Genomic DNA, 24,167 nt, shown 5'->3' on the forward strand with positions numbered 1-24,167 from the left:
TACATGAATCTTCATCATATCATTTTATGTCACTCTATGAAGAATGGTGAAAAGCACCTGCACTTACCATCAAAGTATAAAATCTAGACAAAAGTGGGATTAGAAAGGATTTATTTGAGATTGTAGGTGTCCACGAACTATGGTTCCAAACACTGCAATGCCATCTGTTTGGGGATATAATGATATGTAGGCCTTTGAAGGTTTTCCCTGGGAATGCACTTCTTAACCTTTGCTATTATATGAGTGCCATTTTGGAGTGGTTCTCACTGTGTCTAAGGCCGTGTTTTAAATCTATTGACATAATAGATGCCTTTCTTATGCTTTTAATATGAGCATAAGGGTTTCATTTTTATGGCTTCAAAGAAAACACAAATGGGTACAGCTCCACAATAGAATTCTACGGAAGGCAGCTTATGCTTGTTCTGATCCACCATTCACGAGCAGCTTGTTTAATGAATTGTTTAGCTTCTTAAGAAGAAAGCCACCAAGTAGACACTCTGAATGCGTAAATGTTTCACATAATGATATGCAGGGTTTTGCATTTACAATCCGTTCATTATCAGAAAGAGAATGGTTCAAGAAAAGCCAGGCCCTTTTGTTTAAAAAAGCAAAAAAAAACCTTGTACTAAATTAGATTTATTATAAAAACTACAAATAGCAAGCAAATAGAAAGCTATGAGTTTTAGTTTTCTTTTAATCACGATATATTTTCCCAAAATGTTTATCTACTAAAATGCTAGAGTAGTATCATTCTTTTCAATTCTTAAATTACCTACATTTTTAGGTATAATTAACATACATATTTTTAATCACTAAAAAGGCAATCAATTAATGGCCTAAATAATTAGCTGCTAATCATCATCCTGTTAGTAAAATGGAGAATTGTAAATGTCATTAGTAAAATGTTATCAAAGGTTTTTCCCTTCGTCCCCAGTTCACACCCTGCTGTTCTGTAATACTTGCAGGATCTTATATATTCTAAAAACATGAGGAGAATTCTTCAAATAGGTAAGCCTAAAGCTTTAACTTAGGAACCCAAAGAATTAATTGGAAAAGGAAAAGCCATTTTTTTCTCATATTTCTATTGATTTAAATTTATTTAAAATTTGAAAATACTGTAATTCATAGTTGCTTCAGTCTTGATGGATTAATTTTTTTTTTTACCATCAGATTTTATCATGTGCCTATATGAATTATGTTTGGTAGCTGAACCTTAGCCATTGTGGATGCAAGGTTTCCAGGTAGATATCAGACATATTAGAAGTAAAATCCAGTAGAAATGGTAAAATAAGCTCATAAAACCCATGAGATGAACAAACAACTGCACAGTAACAAAATTAAAACCAAAGGGGGAGGGAAACCCTGAAAAGATTGATAGGAATGACGATAACCCTCTGGATTCTGTTAAGTGTGGTTCTGCCTTTACTTACTCTTCAAGGCAGATCAGAGCTGGTCTGTGCTCCTTGGGAGGCTGCGTGAGCCTTATTCCCATTCTGCCATCACTACTCCGTCTCTCTCTTCTCAGTGTCCTTTTCTTTCTTACCTTTCTTCCCATTTCTCTTCTTGGTTGTTATTGCTTTCCCATCTTCTAAGTTGAACATTTTTTAAAAGTGCACTTCTTGGCCACCACTTTATACCAGTTCTTATATAGTCTATATATTTCCTTTGTACTTCTCTAATTTTTAGCTTCTAGTTTAAATAATATAGAACTTAAACATGTTCATCTTCAGCTTGTCCTAAGATGAAATCTCAGGGTTACAACTGCCGGATGCCAGTGTTTTCTTGGATGTCCCAGGGTATCTTAGATTCAATACATCTGAATCCAAAGTTACTCTCTCTCCCATCTCCCTTTTTACCTGCACTCCTCAAAAGTATGTTTTTGGTGTTCAAATTTCTGTTGAAATTAAGCATATGCTATATGATGCACACTTAACAAGTATTACTTTTTTTTTTCTTTCTTTCTTTATTTTTTTTTAATTTATTTATTTTAATTGGAGGTTAATTACTTTACAATAATGTATTGGTTTTGCCGTACATCAACATGAATCCACCACAGGTATACATGTGTTCCCCATCCTGAACCACCCTCCTTTCTCCCTCCCTATACCATCTCTCTGGCCCCAAGCATCCAGTAGCATGCTTTTTAAAGTCCTGTTCAGTTAACTAGAAAAGATTGATTTATATTTGAATAACAGATTATTTGCCTCAACCTTCAGGTTTTCTTTTTTGATTTGTTAATCAGCATGCTAAAGTTCATGAAAGTAGTTTAGTTGCTTAAGGGGCTATTCTTCATTTTATTATACTAGCAATGTTCTTCAGTTCAATTTTATCCCAAGAAAAGAAAAATCCCAAACTGTGAAATTTGACCAACCTATTAAGATTTTGAGACTGTGAATGCTATGGAATAGAAGATATCTGTCTATCTATCTATCTGTCTATCTATCTATCTGTCTATCTATCTGTCTATCTATCTATCTATCTATCTTGTTGTTGTTTAGTCACTCGGTCGTGTCTGACGTTTTGTGACCCTATGAACTGTAGCCTGCCAGGCTCCGGTGTCCATGGGATTTGTCAAGCAAGAATACTGGAGTGGGTTGCTATTTCCTTCTCCAGGGGATCTTCCCAACCCAGGGATCAAACCTGCGTTTTCTAGATTGGCAGGTGGATTCTTTACTGCTGAGCTCCCAGGGAAGCATGGATCTGTACTTTTCAAAGCACTCCTTATAGTCATGTGTCACTTGTTCTTTAGAGTAATTCTGAGCTGTAATCATCCTTGGCTCATGCATGTTTTCTGACAATTATTTGTTCTATGCATATAGCATTATTTTATTAGCTGATCTGTTTTGCCAGTTGTGTGTTCTGCTTGCTGTAATAGTGAAATGTATTAAATAATTCATCCCAAAGAGAAGGATCAGTCTGCCATTTTTGATACTTATTTTGTGTTATCATTATTATGCCTGTAGCAGTTCCAGAACTTTGAAGTCCTATTTTATTTGTGAAGTTTTGTATTATCTAGTTTTACTTGTGATGAAGTTAATGATTCCCGTTGGGTGAATTGTGTTTTAAATGGGATATGAAGAAGGAAACCCACATGCTGGGAACCAGAAGATATATTTATCCAGTCTGACAGGTGCATTTTGAAAATATGTATCATGGAAAGTCACTGTGATCCTTCATATTTTAACTGTGGTAACAACAGTTCTAACCAGGAAGGACTACCTGAAGACTACTCACTCTTAAAAATTTAACAGTTTTTAAAAATCTTCTTTCCTCTGTATTGGGATTATATATTTCACACTCTGTCTTTAAACCGGAGAATGTTTTGCTGGTAGGAATAATGATCCATTCTCCTAGTTTTGAAGCATAGTCTTTTTCTTGACGTCTTTGTACTAACTTGGGGATTGATGGGGAGAGTTGTGCTTCTCGAGGTATAAAAGAAACGATCATAATTATAACCCCTAATTGAAGAGTAAACTACACCTGTGTCTTAAACATAATAGTGCCAAACCACTTCTTATGTTTCTGTTAAAGATTTGCTTATCTCTCGCTGTAAAATTACAGCTTTTTTTTTGTTGCTAGGCATTCTGATGTCAACTTGTTCTGGTTCATGTGTTCATCAAATCTCTGTTGAGGTGAGACTGAAATTGTTAATCCTTCTTTGAAATGCACTGTGCGTCTGTGTTTCTTTCCCACCTTCATTAAGAACTTTTCTCTCTTTGTTTTAGATTGGTACGCTTCCTGTTTTGAAATTTCTTATGTAGTGTTCTTAGTCACTTTGCAACTTGGTTAAGTTTCTATGTGTTTTAACTGGACGGTAATATAAGCCTCTCTGCTAGAACTGAATACATCTCCATTTCCCCTTTATTATAGCAGTGCTTGTTCTTCAGTGCTCTGTCTCCACCGTATGTTTCCTTTGGCTTCTTTCATACTCTTAGTCACTTGTTCTTTAAAGAAATTTCTCCTTAATGTTTTCTCTACAGTGAGAGGTATCTCCTCAAATTTCTAAAAAAATCCCTTTGCTGTAAATATAACTTTATTTAGATATTTAAGATGCTCTTCACTTATAGAGATAAAAATGTGAATGGAGTTATTCATTTTTAGCTCTTTTACTAACTGTATCTTGGTATAGGTTCTTACTCTATTAAAAGTTGCTATTCATTTTACTTATAATTAGCATCTTACTCATTCTCCTGTGATTAACGTACCTGCCCATGATTTTGTCAGATTAAGATCATGGACTTTTGAATTTCTGGCTCTGTAATATCTCACTATTTAGGGGCTGCTCTATTTATTCTGCACATAATTAACACTATCTTGTATTGTTTTAAAATTTCTTATGTGCTCTGTTATCCTACATCTCAGTTTTAAGATTCTTTGTTTATGCTCCTTAAACTAAAGGGTTATCTTTTATTTCATTTTTTATATTCCTCACAGCAACTACTACTATGTTATGCTTATAATACATGCCCATGTAAATAGTTGAGAAATTGTTAGTACTAAATAACTGGACTGCTTACAGATAGGTATGAAAGATGAGGTTCATTTAGAAGGTGCTTTGGTGCATCATACAAAGACAGTCTAACGCAGATATGAAAGTTGTAGAAGCTTACTTGAGAAAAAACTCATTATCTGAAACCCAGAAGAAGAGTAGGGATTAGGCAGGGAGAGGGTGAGAAGCGTTCCATACAGAAGCAGGATGATCTAATACTGGGGAGGTAAACAAGGGGAAGTTCATGGAGGTCAGTATAAACTGGATTAGGGGTTTGGGCTTTACCTCAACACTTATCCTGTAGATATTGAGAGTCATCTCCTCAAGTAGGTCAAACAAAGATCCTGATATGGGGTCTGATTATGTTGTTTGGCATGACTTGGTCTGAATTAATTGCTGTTATTGGGAGACAGAGATGTAATCAGCCACATCGCTCTGCTGGTAGGGTCAGGTGAGTGTAACGGGAACTCTTGACTAAGTGAATAGATGGGGATAGATACCCAAAGAGAAACTGGGGACTGTTGTGAGAAGTTAGGTGAATAAATGCTAGAGAGGGGAAACTGCAGAAACGCAAGATGGGCAGTTATAATACTGGTGTTATAAAAATTGGTGCCTATGAGCACTGGCAAAAGAAAATGCCAACAACTGACAAATACAGAATGAAGAGAATATTTCTGACATTAACAGATTAGTAGCTGAACTTTGCGTTGAAATATACAGAATGAGTAGAGGACTGAGACATTAATAACTAAGATACAAGCTATGGTACGAGTAAGAGAACTAGTAGTAATTTTGTTCTTAGTGTAACACTGTCCAGAATTTTCAGGCAGTTCATTTTTCCCTGCTGTCATGGTATTCAATGATTTTGCATACATGCTAGCAAATTTGGATTTCCTGACACCTCTCAGTTTTTTTATTTTGGTGATATAGAGCATGCAAATAGAAAGACCAAGATGATATTCAGGTTATGACTTTTAAATTTGTGCCACAAGAAAATGGAAGAAATATCTGAATTCTTTCTCTTTTACTATAGTAGTACATTCACTACTAGCCCTAGGGGACTCCATTTATAGCATTCAGCAGGAAGGAGAAAATATATGATGTAGGGTCAATAAATAAATAGCCTGTCCATCTTGTGGTGTGCTAGAAGAAGAATGAAGAAGGGACGCAAGAAGAGTTCAGTGGTGAAATATGTGTGCAGGTTTTCCCTGCTTCATGTTCTGGGCTGAGCTTAAATTGAATAAGTGGAGAAAAGAGCTGACTGCTAAGAGGAGACTCTGGGTCTTGTTTCACATCAGTAACTCTGGAGGATGAGGTCTCAATTTGACCCTATCATGGATTTGTTTATTCATTCATTTATAATACATATATTTGAGCACCTCCTTCACTGATACTACAGTGGTGCTGGGGATGTAACTCATCCCATGACCAGCCTGTACAAATACAGTTGCTGTGAGCAGGGTGAGAGGGTAGAAGGAGATAAAGTAAACATCTCCTATGGCAGGCTAGATCCTATAGATGTGGGTGAATCCAGGTGTGGGACCTGGAGATTACACAAGGGGGAGCTTCTAAATTGCAAATAGAACTGCCATATGACCCAGAAATCCCACTGCTGGGCATACACACCGAGGAAACCAGAATTGAAAGAGACACATGTACCCCAATGTTCATCGCAGCACTGTTTATAATAGCCAGGACATGGAAACAACCTAGATGTCCATCAGCAGATGAATGGATAAGAAAGCTGTGGTACATATACACAATGGAGTATTACTCAGCCGTTAAAAAGAATACATTTGAATCAGTTGTGATGAGATGGATGAAACTGGAGCCGATTATATAGGATGAAGTAAGCCAGAAAGAAAAACACCAATACAGTATACTAACACATATATATGGAATTTAGAAAGATGGCAATGATGGCTCTGTATGCAAGACAGCAAAAAAGACACAGATGTGTATAGTGGACTTTTGGACTCAGAGGGAGAGGGAGAGGGTGGGATGATTTGGGAGAATGGCATTGAACCATGTATACTATCATGTAAGAATCGAATCGCCAGTCTATGTCCAATGCAGGATACAGCATGCTTGGGGCTGGTGCATGGGGATGACCCAGAGGGATGTTGTGGGGAGGGAGATGGAAGGGGGGTTCATGTTTGGGATCGCATGTACACCCGTGGTGGATTCATGTCAATGTATGGCAAAACCAATACAGTATTGTAAAGTAAAATAAAGTAAAAATAAAATTTAAAAAAAATAAATAAAATGAAAAAAAAAAAAAAGAAAAACGATAAATAAATTATGAGGACAAAAGCTTCTAGGTTTCCTTCAAGGTCTTTGAAAGGGACTTTGTAAGTGAGAGATAGAAAGTTCAGCTATTTTAGATTGATGGTGAACCCGCCTCAACATGTAGGTCCTTGTAAGACACAATAATGGCATTGGCTATAATTTCAACACTGGAAGCCACTGTAGGATTTTGAACGTAGGAGTAATCTGATCAGCCTGTTTTTTAAAGATATCACTCAGATTGTTGTAAGGAATACTGCAAAGCTAGCAGAAGGGCAGAAGCAAGGAAGGTGAAAAGGATATTGCAGTAATCAAGTTGATAAATGATGTCTTGAACTGGGCAATAGCCATGAAGTTAGCCATGTACACAGATACTGTGTACATCTTAATTGTCAAGCTGATAGGTGGAGTGAAGGTGGGGGTTGAGAGTAAAAATTGCCACATATTATTTATGTTTTATATTTGTTTGTTTTTTCTGAACAAGTGGAAAAATTGTCATTTACCAAGATGGGGAAGTCTGTGGAAACCATGGATTAGAAGAGAATATCAAGAAATTAGCCTTTAGATATTTTGAATTTAAGGTACTAATTAGATATCCAAAAGGTGAATAGTTAGGTAGGCAATGGAATATATGAGTTGGAAGATCAGTAAGGAGTCTAAACTTGGGATAATAATTTTGAAGTCAGACCATATAAATGATGTTTTAAGATAAGTTTGCATAAAATTGTATAGGGAATGGATTAGATGCAGAAGAGAAAAAGTCCAAGGACTGAACAATGAGGTATTTGATTTTTAGCAGTTGTGGAGATGAGGAGAAAACTAGAAAGACTGAAAAGTAGGCAGATAATAAAAAAAGCTGAGGCAATATTGTCCCAATCTAAGTGATAAAAGATTTTTCAAAAGGTAAGACTAATTGGCTAAATGGTGCTGAGAATTCAAAGAACATGAAGGTTTAGAACTGATTATTGGATTTTGCAAAGTAGAGATGATTGGTGACCCTAAGCATTGTGCTAATTGGAATGGGTTCCAGAATAGTTTCAGGAATAAAAATTCATAACATTAAGGTATTACAAAGGAGACTTAGATTAACTATCTTTAGGCTTTGAAAGGACTAATCCTGTCAATGGTGAAAACTTTTGTTGAAAAAGTGATACATTAAGCTTTGGAATGCAGCATAAAATGGACTAAACTATATCTTTGAAATTAAGAGCTCAATTTATCCATTTCAAACTTTGATTTATTCCTTTTGTCAAAATCCAGAAATAGTGAACTTAATAAAGCTTTTGAAAGCAGTGTAAATAAGTTTATTTCATGTAAGTCAATTGAGATATTTCATAGGAATAAACATTTAGCATAACATTTATTTTGAAAAGTGTTCGTATATGTGTATCTGTTTTATATATAATTTTTTTCTATCATTGGCCTATTTATGATATTGTACCATGACAAAAAAAGCTAAAAAGAGTCCTAAAAATGTTATAGCTCTGTTATAAGTCTTAAAATGTGGTACAACAGATCCTTGATTTTATTCAAAATTTGTTCAAGATTGTTTTGGCTATTCTTGATATATATATTGTTGATTTCCACAAAAGAATAAAAGGGATTTTTATTGTATTTAAATGGATTAATAGATCAATTTGAAGCATTGACATCTTTCCAGTATTATCTTCTAATCTATCCATATGACATATCCATAAAGTCCTGCTTAATTTCTCATTTAATGTCTTCTGGATTTCTTTGTAGAAGTCTTGTATATTTGGATTCTTCTTGGGTATTTAGCCAGTTTTGACACTATTGTAAATAATATAATTAAATTTTATCTAATTATTATACATAAATTTTATATATAACATATATAACAATTTCATTTTCTAATTATTATACATAAAAATGCAGGCAAAGTTTTACATTGATCTTGTTCTGCTTATATATTCTGTTTATTTGTTTATACTGTTGGGTTTTGTATATGAAAATATAAGACAGTTTTATTTCTTTCTTTGAAAGATTATTTCCATATTTTATTCCTTTTCTTGCCTTATTGCACTGACTAGGATTTCTAGACGGAGAAGGCAATGGCACCCCAGTCCAGTACTTTTGCCTGGAAAATCCCATGGACGGGGGAGCTTGGTAGACTGCAGTCCATGGGGTCGCTAAGAGTCGAACACGACTGAGCGGCTTCCCTTTCACTTTTCACTTTCGTGCATTGGAGAAGGAGATGGCAACCCACTCCAGTGTTCTTGCCTGGAGAATCCCAGGGACGGGGGAGCCTGGTGGACTGCCACCTATGCAGTCACGCAGAGTCGGACACAACTGAAGTGACTTAGCAGCAGCAGCAGCAGGATTTCTAGAACAATGTTGAATGGAAATTGCAGTGATGAAAATTCTTGCCTCATTGCCAGTTTTGGAATGAAAGCTTTTGATGTTTTCTGATGTGCACAATGTCTACAACCAAATGTTGCAGCTCTTTCTTAGGAAGAAAAATCTAGTTTTATCTGATGAAGAAAGTTCCCCTAAACTCCTGCTTCATAAGGAACTTTTATTATGAATGGATATTGAATTTTATCAAAACATTTTTTCCTTCATGTACCAAGGTGATCATATTTCCCCCCTTTGTTTAGTTATTTGATTCTCAAATGGCAAATCTGGCTTGGGGTCTGATCAGACTAGTTTTGGTAGTATTTTCTTTAGAGTTCCTACATCTATGTTTATGAATGGATTTGGTTTGTAATTTTTCCCTTATTGCATAGAAAAGAGCAAGGAAGATGAAGGGCTATTGAAAAGAATGATTAAAATGATGGACTATGAAATATAAGCTATATAGTCATTTTTGTTTTATATACTTGATATTCTTTTAGAATTACTCAAAAAGTAAAGAAGTAAATAATTCAATAGCTTTTTGGAGAGCAATAAATGTAAGATTTTCTATGTAAAGTATTAGTTTACTAATCAGCCAGATCGTTCATTTTAGTTTTGTTTTGGTCTTCCAACACATGACTTAACTACAAACGCTAATGAAGTATTAATCTTTGATCACTAGTATTGACTCACATGATACTTTTCTCATGAAGAAGATGCAAGATTCTAATTATTTGCAATTAAAATCTAATTCAGAATTGCAACATTCAAAAGCAGCTCTGTTTAAAGACATCAAGACATGAGATTGTCTACTTTCACAATGAGTACAAATGTTGGGGAAAATTGCACAAGGATGGGCCAGGTTCTTGGCTGGTCCCAGCTGGTGTTCCACTCTTTGTGAGGATCATTATTGGTAGAGTGAGAGCTGGGCCAGTGGTCAGGTCAGCGACAGACATCAGTTTCATGTGGAGAGCATCCAGTTCTCTGGACCTCTCCCAAGGAGGCTTCTTCCTTGGAAGAGAGCCAGAAAACTGAAGATAAAAACTCCCTTCCCACTCTCATCTGATCTGCAGTTTGCAACTTCTTTTGCCTAAATACAAATGTACCTAGATATAAAATAACTTCCTGGTGTACAATTGACAAAAATATTCTTTTAGAAAGTGGTAATTTGTTAAATTCTGAAGTGTAGCCAAAGATTAAACAAAATACCTGCTTGCAAATAAGAATTTGACCTATCAGTGACTTCAGAGTTTGATTTTATTCCCCCACTTTTGTCAGTAACTAAAAGAACTGGACTTAATAAAAGCCTTTACAAAAGCAATGTGAATAAAAATTTAGTCTGTAATAAAGATGCTAATTACTGTTAAGATATTGCATAAAATTTTAATTTTTAACATTTTATGTTCATTTAATGACTGTTTTAATTAGATCTCTAAGTTTTTCACTGTTATATTGACTTTGGGAAATACCTTTAATATTTCTTTTTTTTTATAAAAATTTTAAGCAAATAGTAAAGTTTCAGAGAATATTTCATATAAGAAGTCTATTTTCAGCCAAAACTGTTTCAGGAATTTTAGAGTCAGGAAGAGTATATATATATATATATATATATATATATATATATATATAGTTTAAGAAATAAATTGTAATGACTGCAGTAACATTGGAATAAAGAATCAGTTAAAGTATATCTTTGCATTACATTTTATATTTTTATGAGTTATAACTTTATTTTCCAAAAAATGTGAGACATAAATCATAGTTAATAACACTACAGGAAGTGTAAGATTTTAAAGAGTTACTTAGTAATAGTGTGGAAAAATAGTATATTAGTTCAGGGATAGAGAAAATAGGGTGTGTGTGCACGCTCAGTCATGTCTGACTCTTTGCAACCCTTGGACCATAGCCTACCTGGCTCCTTTGTCCATGGGATTTTCTAAGTAAGAATACTGAAGTGGGTTGCCATTTCCTCCTCCAGGGGATCTTCCCAGAGCCAGGGATCAAACGGGCATCTCCTGCATCTCATGCATTAAGGGCGGATTCTTTACTGCTGAGCCATCAGGGAAGACCCAAGTAGCATCTAATGCTTATAAATGCCTACTTAGAACTAACTTTGTACTTTGGGAGGTGTTTTAGGATGCTTAGTACTTAAAATTATCTCAAGGCAGCTCTGGAATGATTCTACATGAGGCAGATTGTCAGATAATATGGAGAAATGGAGCTCTAGGAGGAAGTCATGGAAAGTTTGGAAAGCAGAGGGAGTTATTTTATCTACTATTAAGCAATAGTAAGTGGCTGTGGTTCAGGAGTGACTTGCCATGAAAGCTCATCTGAAAATAGGAAGACAAGACTAATGAGGTAGAATTCTCAGTTGGTGTCTATTTTAATAGTGTTATGCTATGTTCTAATTTCAGCAGTCGTGCACTCTTGCAAAATAAGCTCACTACATATCAATGAGATATGTAGTGTTCAGCATGAATTCTGAGTAACTGACTTTTCTTTAAAGAATGAAATGTCACATTTCATTTACATGTTTAGTTGCTAAGGGTATAAATCTAACTCATTGATAAGATTTTCAGTATCTTTTCAAGCAGTTGTTATTATCAATATTTATTATCAATATACAATATAGCATTGTTATATCAATATACGTAATTGTACATTCAAATTCTTCTTATATTTGTATCATTTGGTTAGTTTGTCTTAGTCTCACTTTTTTTAGAATTTCTGAAAAGAGATAGGATTTTAAGACCTGAAAAGGCACTTCCTAAAATGCGAAGGGCAATGCAAGTGTTCCTATTCTATGGAGGTTGGAGTGCCAAAAGCTGATAGGAGACAATGGCTGTGTATTCCTCTCCATTTAAAAAATCTTAAAGGTTTTGAATTTATGAATGAATATATGCTTGTTTTTAACTCTTTGATTTATGCAAGAATCCTTGATTCAGCTTTTTAGAGAAATTGTCTTGTACATCTTCAGAGCTAGCCCCAAAGGTTGACTTTTCAGAATGTGGAAGAAAGGATATTCACTCTGTAATATTTACCAGTGTGCCCTTTGTCCTGTCAGAACACACAGCAGAAGGAACTAGAATTTCTTGCTATATGTAGGATTAATGGGAGTAATTTGGGGGTTTCCAGTGCCCCCTTTTCTTTCTCCCTGAGGGCCACTAAAGTAAAAAGTAAAGTAAAAAATAGAGCTAAACCCGTTTATATCAGAATTTTAGCTCAACTCTATGGTTCTGTAATGCAAAGAAGACAAGACCCCATATTTTCATGCATATGACTAACTCCTCTTTTAATTTTGTAGGAGGCAGGATTTTCCATTATAACACTAATTACTAAATTCTTAACATTCTGCATGTATTACCCACACATGACCTTTAAAAGGGTCATGTGATGTGGAATTCAGATGTAATAATTGATATTGAGAAAATATGAATTCATCTCTTTGTTATGCACTTATTTTTGGTGGTTGTTGAAATTTTATGTAACTTGTGTCACATGTCTCTGTTTTAAAAAGTACACCATAATAGTAGCTGATTCAGGGATGTAATGAGGACTAATGATGTAATAATGCTTTTATATTTCATGTTTCAGCTGGCCATAGGCAAGTCCATGATGTTCTGCACATTTATCACTAATAGATGGGGTTCTAATTATTAACTTGTGAACCTCTTTGAAATAAAGAATTATAAAGTGTTTTATAAGCAAATTCTTTAACAGTGGTTGATATTTCTAATATTGAAAAACCAGAGAACTATAGATTTTTATGAATTTTTATGTTATGGAATACTGCTATTTTAAAAAATATGTTCTGAAATTATATTTACAAGCTATGTTAGCATGTACAGTTTACTTGACCCTCCTGTTCCTCGCTTTCTTCAAATAAAGATAATCAAAATACCCACCTTATAAAGTTGTTAATAATGAAGTAATTTACAAGTACCTGATACATAGTTAGCATCATTGAATATTATGTTTGCCATTATTGTTGCTAGTAGTAGTAATAAGAAAACTCAATAAGATTGCAATATGGGACATATACTAGATCCAGAAGACAATTTAAATCATGAGAAAATATAATTGAGATGTCACAGTATATGTGATATGATCATCCTTTATTTTAAGGCACACTCAGTTCTTTGAGCTGAGAGTTCTATTGGGTATTTAACAAGCAGTTTGAAATATTGAAAGTCTAGAATGAGCTTCATGTGATTTCATGCTTGTTTTTAAAATGGATGACGTGCTGTTGGAGAATGTAAAATTTGTTTACTCATCTGGTTAAATACAGAGCAGGAGTATCAATTCCAGCCTCAGCCCAGAGACTAGAATGAATGTTGTACTTGATATGCTTTTTTAAATTCAAGTATAATTGCCTTACAATATTGTGTTAGTTTCTGCTGTACAATAAAGTGAATCAGCTTTATGTATGTACTTATGCCCTCTCTCTTGAACCTCCTTCCCCCCACTTCCTTAGGTCATCAGAGAGTGCCAAGCTGAGCTCCCGGTGCTATACACTGCAGGTTCTCACTAGTTATCTGGTTTACATACTCTTTGACAGAAATCACAGCAAGATTCTTTTTGACCCACCTCCTAGAGTAAGAAACATAAAAACAAAAATAAACAAATGGGATCTAATTAAACTTAAAAGCTTTTTTACAGCAAAGGAAACCATAAACAAGACAAAAAGACAACCCTCAGAATGGGAGAAATCATTTGCACACGAAGCAGCTGACAACTGATTGGATTACCCCTGCTCTGCCGTGTTCATCTGATAAATTTATTGTTTTGTTCCTCATTATATTCCTTTCTCCCATCTTCCTCCTTCTATCTTCCTTTTTTCTATCTCATTTCCAAATTTATCATCCTCACTTTCTTCATCTTCTCCTTTTCCTTTCTTTCCATGAACATTTATTAAGCATATCTAAAGGGCAGAACATATTGCCCAGCAGTGTTTTCAGGCCTTGACAGAGTGTATTGCTTGATGGTAGTGGGGATGATTATGTTTAGTGGTGGGCTGATGGGGAGGGGCTTGGGACTTCATCTTATCAGCAATGAAGATCCATTGTAATTTCTTGAATAAGGATGAGATGAAAGGGATAGTCATAAAAATGACTTTGAATCATTTTGGATACAAATGAAGGGTGAATGAGAGGGAGAAGAGACTGATGATGATAGTGGGATCATTCAAGAGATAGTTTGTGTCTTATTTTGATTTACTATTCAAGCGGGCCTTAAGAAGTCAAGTGGGCCTTGACTTCTTAAGAAGCATCACTTCAAACAAAGCTAGTGGACGTGATGGGAGTAGTTGAGCTATGTCAAATCCTTACAGTTGATGCTGTGAAAGTGCTGAACTCAATATACCAGCAAATTTGGAAAACTCAGCAGTGGCCACAAGACTGGAAAAGGTCAGTTTTCATTCTAATCTCAAAGAAAGGCAATGCCAAAGAATGCTCAAACTACCACACAGTTGCACTCATCTCATACGCTAGCGATGAGCTTCCCTGATGGCTCAGATGGTAAAGCGTCTGCCTGCAATACAGGAGACCTGGGTTCGATCCCTGGGTTGGGAAGATCTCCTGGAGAAGGAAATGGTGACTCACTCCAGTATTTCTGCCTGGAGAATCCCAGGGACAGAGGAGCCTGGTAGGCTACAGTCCATGGATGGCAAAGAGTCGGATACGACTGAGCGACTTCACTTCGCTTCACACGCTAGCAAAGTAATGTTCAAAATTCTCCAAGCCAGGCTTTAACAGTACGTGAACCATGAACTTCCAGATGTTTAAGCTGGATTTAGGAAAGGTAGAGGAATCTGAGATCAAATTGCCAACATCCATTGAATCATCAGAAAATCAAGAGAGTTCCAGAAAAACATCTACTTTTGCTTTACTGACAATGTCAAAGCCCTTGACTGGGTGAATCACAACAAACTGTGGAAAATTCTTCAAGAGATGGGAATACCAGACCACCAGACCTGCCTCCTGAGGTACGTCAAGGCTGTATATTGTCACCCTGCTTATTTAACTTATATACAGAGTACATCATGCAAAATGCCAGGCTGGATGAAGCACAAGCTGGAATCAAGATTGCTGGGAGAAATATCAATAACCTCAGATATGCAGATGACACCACCCTTATGGCAGAAAGTGAAGAAGAACTAAAAAGCCTCTTGATGAAAGTAAAAGTGGAGAGTGAAAAAGTTGGCTTAAAGCTCAACATTCAGAAAACAAAGATCATGGCATCTGGTATCATCACTTCATGGCGAATAGATGGGGAAGCAATGGAAACAGTGAGAGACTTTATTTTTTGGGCTCCAAAATCACTGCAGATGGTGACTGCAGACATGAAATTAAAAGATGCTTGCTCCTTGGCAGAAAAGTTATGACCAACCTAGACAGCATATTAAAAAGCAGAGACATTACTTTACCAACAAAGGTCCATCTAGTCAAGGCTAAGGTTTTTCCAATAGTCATGTATGGATGTGAGAGTTGGTCTATAAAGAAAGCTGAATGTCAAAGAATTGATGTTTTCGAGCTGTGATGTTGGAGAAGACTCTTGAAAGTCCCTTGGACTGCAAGGAGATCCAACCAGTCCATCCTAAAAGAAATCAATCATTGAATATTCATTGGAGGGACTGATGTTGAAGCTGAAACTCCAATACTTTGGCCTCCTGATGTGAAGAACTGACTTATTTGAAAAGACCCGGATGCTGGGAAGATTGAAGGCAGAAGGAGAAAGGGATGACAAAGGATGAGATGGTTGGATGGCATCACTGACTCAATGGACGTGACTTTGAGTAAACTCCGGAGTTGGTGATGGGCAGGGAGCCCTGGGGTGCTGCAGTCCATGGGGTTGCAAAGAGTCGGACACGACTGAGCAACTGAACTGAACTGATTCCAACAATGGTACTCTTAAGTGTGAAAGCTCTGAATGAGTTTAGTGGCAATAATATTATTGACAGCAGGAGCAATACAAGGAAAAATGTGGAGAAGTGGCAAAACTTGGTGATCAGATACAAAGGGTGAAGGAAAGATAAGAAGAGCCCAATTGTGGTGTACAGTAGTTTCAGTATGGTATTTGGAAGTTATTGCCCATATTGATAGAAAAAGGGAAACTCGGGATGGGAAAAGAAAATTAACTCATTTTTATATGCTTTGTGTCAGTAGAACATTCAAGTCAAATTACGGATAATTTCTTTATTGTTTGACAAACTTTTTAGTAGTTATCTTTGCATAGATTATTTAATCACCTTGCATTCTAGAATACAATATGCTGTTGGAGGAGTTAATTTTGCTTTTGTAATTTTAAGTATTTTATGTTCTAGTAAGCCGATTATCATTGTTGCATGATGTTTAAGATGTAGTGCTTTGGTCTAAATTAGTTTTGGGTCATAATACACTTGTAATTAATAAAGGACAAGACATTGTTTAAACATCTGAGTTTATGGAGCATTGCATAGAAATGGTGTAATTGAATTGGCAAAGAGTTTTGCATAGTGCTCATTTATTTAGGGTATTTGGAAAGGTCATTTTTATGATCATTTATTATAGTACTTAAGCATAAATATCAGAAAAAGGTAATGAGATAAAATGTTTAGCCTGTAAGATATTTACAGATACTATTTTCAAAAATAATACTATAATTAAGAAACCAGTAAACAAATTCATTGTAATGATTTAAAGGAGACTGAGATGTTAATGAAAGAATTTAGTAGTTGTCTAGTTGCACCTCTCCTTATGACCAGTGCTAAAAGTCTGAGGTATAACTTCCGTGTATTTTTGGCTCATCATATAAGTTTTTATGAATCTGTATATTTTGTAAAAGTTTGTTTTCACAAAAATGAGATCATACTATCACTCATATTATCTTGCCACTTACACTTTTTACTTAAAAATGCATCATGAACATCCTTCCTTATGAAAACACATAGACCTCATTCATTTTTTTTCCCATATCTGCATAACATTCCTTTGTTGAATTATTCCTTTGCTGAGGATTGTTTGTTTAAAAAGGTTTAAATGTGGCCTTGGTTATTTTAGTTATCAAAGCCATTTGTCTTTGCAAAATTAGATTTGCAGAATCAAAACATTAGCAAAAAAAACTTTCTCTCTAGTATTCAGCATTTCTTTCCTAATATTTAGCATTTCTAAAACTACTGTATGATAGCGATCAGAACTGTCCTGTTACTTTAATAGTAGTTGGTTTTGTAAATGACTGTTTGTTAAGAACTTGTTGATAATAATAATGAAAGTCATGAATATATAGACCAATATGAAATACAGCATTTGGACAGCAGCCCATATATGGCCACACAATTTTGCTTGCATCCCCGCTCCCCTTTAGTCCACCTACCTCCCCTGACCCGATCATTCTAAATGTCATGCATGTCACCTCCCTGCTTTTTCTGTAGTGTTGCTGCATCCATACATATTTCTTAAATCTTTATTTTGTTTTTTAAGCTACATAAAAATGTGTCGGATTTAATTTTTTTCATTTTTGTCACTTGTAATTAAGAAAATTCACTCATATTGTTGTGTGTTAAAGCATGAAATCAGATTTCTTCCAAATAATTCAAATATTTTACAAAGTCTGCACAATATTCTTATCATTATTTCATTTTCTATAGAGATCAAACCCATGATATCTGTTTTGGTGAAAGTGTGTTTGTTGTTAAATTACAGTTTTTTTTTCTTTTTTTCCTTTAACTTTCATTGTCAAGCAATATGTTTCAGTGGTTAAAATCACCAACTTTGGAGCCAGATATGTAGGATTTCAATCTCAGATGTGCTAATTAATACTTAAATGTGGCTGTAGTTTACTAATCTAATTCTATAAAGCTTTTGCTTTTTGATAGACAAATTTAAACTACCTTATTTGTATATGAACCAGTTACTTTTTTTCCCCTGGTTTTTGAATTGAACCAGTTATTTGTTTTCATTTTCAGCTCAGTCAGTTCAGTTGTTCAGTCATGTCCAACTTTGCAACCCCATGGACTGCAGCACGCCAGACCTCGCTGTTCATCACCAACTCCCAGAGTTTACTCAAACTCGTGTCCATTGAGTCAGTGATGCCATCCAACCATCTCATCCTTTGTTGTCCCCTTCTCCTCCCGCTTTTAATATTTCCCAGCATCAGGGTCTTTTCAAATGAGTTAGCTCCTCACATCAGGTGGCCAAAGTATTGGAGTTTCAGCTTCAACATCCAGTCCTTCCAGTGAACACTCAGGACTGATCTCCTTTAGGATGGACTGGTTGGATCTCCTTTCAGTCCAAGGGACTCTCAAAAGTTTTCTCCAACACCACAGTTCAAAAGCATCAATTCTTCGGCCCTCAGCTTTCTTTATAGTCCAACTCTCACATCCATACACGATCACTGGAAAAACCATAGCTTTGACTAGATGGACCTTTGCTGGCAAAGTAACGTCTCTGCTTTTTAATATGCTGTCTAGGTTGGTCATAACTTTCCTTCCAAGGAGTAAGTGCCTTTTAATTTCATGTCTGCAGTCACCATCTGCAGTGATTTTGGAGCCCAAGAATATAAAGTCTGTCACTATTTCCACTGTTTCCCCATCTATTTGCCACGAATTGATGGGACTGGATGCCATGATCTTAGTTTTCTGAATGTTGAGTTTCAAGCCAACTTATTCACTCTCCTCTTTCACTTTACCAAGAGGCTCCTTAGTTCTTCTTCACTTTCTGCCATAAGGGTGGTGTCATCTGCATATCTGAGATTATTGATATTTCTCCCAGCAATCTTGATTTCAGCTTGTGCTTCATCCAGATCAGTGTTTCTCATGATGCACTCTGCATATAAGTTAAATAAGCAAGGTGACAATATACAGTCTTGACATACTCCTTTCCTGATTTGGAATCAGTCTGTTGTTCCATGTCCCATTCTAACTGTTGTTTCCTGACCTGCATAAAAATTTAATTAACTGTGTATGTTAATTCCTTAGTCTCTGTATATTGTGGATTACTCATCTATAAAGTGGAATTAATAATAGTACTTACTTTATATGCCACTATTAAATAAGTTGGGCTTCCCTGGTGGCTCAGTGGTAAAGAACCTGCCTGCCAGTACAGATGTGGTTTCCATTCACGAGTCAGGAAGATCCCCTGGAAAAGGGAATGGCAACCCACTCCAGTCTTTTTGTGTGGCAGATCTCATGAACAGAGGAGCCTGGTAGACTACAGTACATGGGGTTGCAAAAGAGTAGGATATGACTTAGTGATTAAACAAAAATTAGATGCGTCAATATAAATAAATTTGTTAGAAATGAAAAGTTGACCCATAAACAAGGAAGGAGTTTGAGGTGCTGACTCCCCTGTTCAGGGTAAAATCTGCATGTCCCTTTACAGCTGGCTCTCCATATCTGTGGTTCTGTGTCTTCAGATCTGCAGATCATAGTCCCATAGTACATATTTATTGAAAAACATCCATGTATAAGTCAACCCACACAGTTCAAACCCATGCTGTTCATGGATTATCTCTACTTGATTTATAGTAGACAGTATACATTGTGTTATTTGTATTTCATATGAATTTTATTCAGTTTCTTTTTTTTTATATTTCCTTACTTTTGATGATTTTTCTGTTCTTAAGTCATCCCACAACACTTTGAATTTAGAATTTGTACTAAGTGTCTTTTTCCTTTGGTGATGTGCTCATTTTAACAGCAGTATATATGCATACCTATACTTACTGATTTTAAAGGGATGTAATAATTGTATCCTTCTTGCACTAAGCTGTGTCACATATCCCAATTCCTTCTTAGCCCACTGAAATTTTACAAAGTGATTATTCCACTTTTCACTGTCTCCAGCAGTATATGAGAGGTTCAGGAGCCCCAGGTTATATTACCATGCCTAGTTATTTTCAATATTTTTCATTTTAGCCATTTGGGAGGATATATAGTTAAATTCATTGTGTTTTAATGTGCATTTCCCAGATTATTGGTAATTTTTGTTACTGTTTCCTGTGTTTATGCCTTTGAATTTTGCCTTTTGTGAGGTATTCAAGTCTCCCTTATTTTTATTATTATCTTATTTCCTATTTGCAGTGGTTAATGATATAATCTGTATATAAGTCCTTTGTTTATATTTATTCCAGATATCTCTTCCTTTTCCCATAATAATGTTGTTTGGTGAACACAGTTCAAAGTCTTGGTTTACTCAAATGAATAGTCTTTTTGGTTAGTATTTTTTGTGTCCTAAAGTCCTTTCTCAAACAAAAACCAAGGTCATGAATATATTCTGATATATCATCATTTAAAAGACAGATGAAACATGTTTGAGATCTTTCCCTGTTTTTAAAATTCTTAGAAAAGTTTTGAGAAAGTAGTGCTATTTCTTCTTTAAATACTTAGTCATGTTTGCGGGTGAAGCCCTTTGAGACTGGGTTTTTGGGGAAGAATTGATTAGAGTTCAATTTTTTTAAGTTATGTGGCTGTTAGACTTTCTAATTCTTCACGGGTCAGTTTTGATAAGTTGTGTTTTTTCCAGAAATGTTCTAGAAAACATTTCTTAATTTGCTTGTATCAAGTTGTTTATAATATCTTCTTAATGTTTATTTTTCCCTTTTTAAAACAATTGCTCCAGAATTGAATTTTAAATTTGAATTTGTATATTTTTTTGTTTTAAGGATTCTTTTTTTTTTTCTGTGTATATTGTTTATCCAATGTTTTCATTCCAATTTGGAATTCTTTCTTTCTTTCATTATTTCAGCCTACACAGAGTCACCTATTCTAACTTACTGTCAATCTGACTCCTTCAAGCCACAGTACTTCCTCAATTGTGTTCTTGTTTAGCTTACTATTAACCAGTGAGATGTTTAATTTTGTAGCACCCAGGCTGGACAGAACTTTGGGGGCTATCTCAGGTGGAGATATTGACAGGCCCTGGTAACCAACCATTCAATTTTGTTTCTATGATTTTTGAGTGTTTTAGATAGCTAATAAGTAAAATCAAATAGTATTTATACTTTTGTGGCTGGCTCATTTCTAGTTATCATACTATCCTCAAGATTCATCCATATCAGAGAATGTAATAATTTCCTTTTTTAAAGATGAATAACCAATTTTCTATATATACTGTGTTTCATTTATCTGTTTATCAATCAACAGATATTTGAGTTGCTTCCACCTTTTGGTTATTGTAAATAATGCTGCAGTGAACATGAGTGGGAAAATATTACTTGAAGACCCTGCTTTTAATTCTTTTGGATATATACTGAGATGTAGAATTGCTGGATCATTTGGTAGTTCTGTATATAAATTTTTGAGGTGCTTTTATATTATTGCCCATAGTGGTTGCACCCTGTTTTATAATCCTACCATCAGTTCATGAAGGTTCCAGTTTCTCCACATCCTCATCAACACTTATTTTTTTCTGTTCTTTTTAATACTAGCCATCCTAGTGGGTTTGAAATGATATCTCATTGTAGTTTTGATTTGCGTATCTCTAATGATAAGTAACATTGACCATCTTTTTATGTGCAGTTGTCCATTTTTTATCTTTGGTAAAATGTCTATTCACATCCTTTCCCCATTTAAAAAATCAGGTTATTTTTATTGAGTCATGAAAATGAAAGCCGCTTACTGTGTCTGACTCTTTGCGACCCCACGGACTATGTAGTCCATGGAATTCTCAGGCCAGAATACTGGAATGGGTAGCCATTCCTTTCTCCAGGGGATCTTCCCAAGCTAGGGATTGAACCCAGGTCACCTGCAATTGCCGGTGGCTTTTTTACCAGCTGAATCACAAGGGAAGCCCAAGAATCCTGGAGTGGGTAGCCTATCCCTTCTCCACAGGATCTTCCCAACCCAGGAATCAAACTGAGGTCTCCTGCAGTATAGGTGGACTCTTTACCAATTGAGCTATTAGAGAAGCCCTTATTGAGTTATAAGCATATATATATATATATATATACATATATATATATATTTGTATATGTGTAGTGGGAGAAGGCAATGGCACCCCACTCCAGTACTTTTGCCTGGAAAATCCCATGGACGGAGGAGCCTGGTAGGCTGCATTCCATGGGGTCGCTAAGAGTCAGACATGACTGAGCGACTTCGCTTTCACTTTTCACTTTCATGCATTGGAGAAGGAAATGGCAACCCACTCCAGTGTTCTTTCCTGGAGAATCCCAGGGATGGGGGAGCCTGGTGGGCTGCCGTCTATGGGATCGCACAGAGTCGGACACGAATGAAGTGACTTAGCAGTAGTGGGTATTACCTCCATAGCTCCTCATCAGGTATGATTTGCAAGTATTTTTTCCCATTGCATTTTCACTGTTTTGATTGTGTTCTTTAATGCACATACATGTTAAAGTTTGCAGTCACATTTGTCTGATTTTTTGCATTTATTGCTTGAGCTTTGGTGTCATATCCAAATAATCACTGTCAAACCCACTGTCATGGAGCTTTTCCTCTGTTTTCTTTTAGGAGTTTCAAAGTTGTTTTAGATCTTAATCCATTTTGAGTTAACTTTTATATATGATGTAAGATGAAGTCCAATTTCACTCTTTTGCATGGACATGTCTAGTTGTCCCAACACCATTTGTTGAAGAACCTATTCATTTTTCATGGGCTGTCCTTAGTTAGCACATTTGTCAAACATCATTTGACCATATACGTAAAGGTTTCTTTCTTGGTTATTCCATTCGTATTTATGCAGGTCATGCTATGGACATTCTTAGTGTTTTCTGGACATATGTTTTCCTTCTTTTAGGTATCAGGATTGTAATTGCAGGGCTTCTCTGGTGGCTCAGACGGTAAAGCATCTGCCTGCAATGCGGGAGACCTGGGTTCAATCCCTGGGTCAGGAAGATCCCCTGGAGAAGGCAATGGCACCCCACTCCAGTACTCTTGCCTGGAAAATCCCATGGATGGAGGAGCCTCGTAGGCTACAGTCCATGGGTTCGCAAAGAGTCCGACATGACTGAGTGACTTCACGTGAGGATAGGTACATGTGTAATTTAAAAATTGCCAGATAGTATTCTGAAGTGGCTGAGACAATGCTTGGTATTATCAGTCTTTTAAGTTTTAGCCATTTTGTTAAGGTAGAGTCATTTTTTAAAACTTTTGGTTGAATTGTTATTTAAGGACTAATTTGAGATAACTTTAAGTCCTTCGATATGTGTTCATTTTTTTTTTTATTCTTCCCACTAGAGTATAAACTTTATTAGATGCTATTTTCTGCTTAATTTCTGATGTTTGCTGACATTGAGCAGTTAGTTTATTTTGAATGAATGAAATGAGTGAACAAATAATAAAAACATGAATATTTATCTTTTTCCTGATAACACTGGGATTTGTATATATCAGATATATCTAGGATCTTCTCCAGGGTCAAATAATTAGTCATGAATATTTTGGTGGGTGGGCTTCCCAGGTGGCACCAGTGGTAAAGAACGTGCCTGCCAATGCAGGAGATGTAAGTGATGCAGTTTCAGTCCCTGGGTTGGGAAGATCCCCTGGAGAAGGGCATGGCAATCCACTACAGAATTCTTGCCTGGAGCATCCCATGGACAAAGGAGCCTTGCAGACACGACTGTAGCGACTTAGCACAGCACAGCACATTTTGGTGGTTGACTCACCTTTAGGAAAAATATGGCAGGACAAAATGTTAGGAATCTATATTCAGTTTGTCAGATGCCCGTAGTCTCCCACTGAGCTCTATTTTAAAACTTAACAGTGTAGTAATATTAAAAGGCAGGATAGTTTTAGAAATTAGGAAAAGCAGTTCATCTGTAGAAACATTGTTCAAGGACTTTAGTTTCATTTTTTACAACCATAGAGTTGCTACTAATTTTAAGGGAAATGAATTATTTTTGTAATACAGGTTTATATTCTGTCTAATCCTTGAGCTTCCCTGGTGGCTCAGATGGGAAAGCGTCTGCCTGCGCTGTGGGAGACCCAGGTTCAATCCCTGGGTTGGGAAGGTCCCCTGGAGAAGGAAATGGCAACCCACTTCAGTACTCTTGCCTGGAAAATTCCAGGGACTGAGGAGCCTGGTAGACTATAGTCCATGGGGTCACA

The 24,167-nt window shown here is 35.9% G+C and overlaps 1 protein-coding gene across 3 annotated transcripts in view; it reads left to right on the plus strand.

Moving 5' to 3' along the window:
- ADAMTS20 (ADAM metallopeptidase with thrombospondin type 1 motif 20) overlaps window positions 1-24,167 on the plus strand; it is a 203,704-nt gene that overhangs the window by 22,201 nt on the left and 157,336 nt on the right. The window lies entirely within an intron of this gene.

This window comes from Ovis canadensis, chromosome 3 (assembly GCF_042477335.2).
Source record: "Ovis canadensis isolate MfBH-ARS-UI-01 breed Bighorn chromosome 3, ARS-UI_OviCan_v2, whole genome shotgun sequence".
NCBI classification, from domain to species: domain Eukaryota; kingdom Metazoa; phylum Chordata; class Mammalia; order Artiodactyla; family Bovidae; genus Ovis; species Ovis canadensis.